Raw genomic sequence first — 862 nt, forward strand, 5'->3', positions numbered from 1 at the left:
ATTACAGTTAATATTTAGCACTGGACACAGCCTGGTGGGGAAGGAAGCAGCGTTGTGCTCCAGGAAGGCAGCTAGGCACAGCATGCAGCTCCATCTCCGCCTTCCTCTCCCTGCAGCGTGCTACAGATTAAAGATGGAGCAGTCAAAAAGAAGCCAGGCAAGGAACTCCAAGCTATGTACTTTTCTTGGAACAGGGCAGGGGGTGCCCAGCTCCATATTGTGGAAAGATCTGCGGAAGATTGTGAGGGCATGGGGGATCTGCCCCACATATGCATGGGGCAGTGCAAAGCACGCGCGCGCGCGCGCACACACACACACGGGTGCTAGGTATGTGTTATCAGTTAACTGAGTAACTGATATCATTATAGGAGTTTAAACAGGTAATTATTTAAACCAACAGTTCCCAAATGGGGTCACAATATCAGTAGATGGGGTCACAATAAACATACCCCCTGAGATCTCTGTATCCACAGCAGGGTGCAGGTCTGGAGCCAGGTCGAACCAGCTCCGGGTAGGAGCTGCCTCTACGGCCCAGCAACTGGAACCCGTTGTGGGAGGGAGTGTTGCACCACCACAGCCGCTAAGGTGAGGCATGGCAGCAGTGGCATCATGGAGTTGTGCCCATGCTGCTGCTGGGTGAGCAGGGGACACCTCAGCTTGGCATTTATGGTGGCATGGTGCGCTGCAGTGTGGCACTCCCTCGCTCCTATGCTGGTTCCTGACCACTAGGCCATTGAGCCCCCTGGGGGAAGGCATCAGAGTGGGGAGCCCTAAGCCTGTAGCAGGCAGCCTGAATCCTCCCCACACACCAGCTCTGTGCCAGTAGTGCTGCCCATGAAGGAGGGGACGGGACTTGGGGGGG

The sequence above is a fragment of the Gavialis gangeticus genome, unplaced genomic scaffold, assembly GCF_001723915.1.
Source record: "Gavialis gangeticus isolate Ggan-Ray unplaced genomic scaffold, GavGan_comp1, whole genome shotgun sequence".
NCBI lineage: Eukaryota > Metazoa > Chordata > Crocodylia > Gavialidae > Gavialis > Gavialis gangeticus.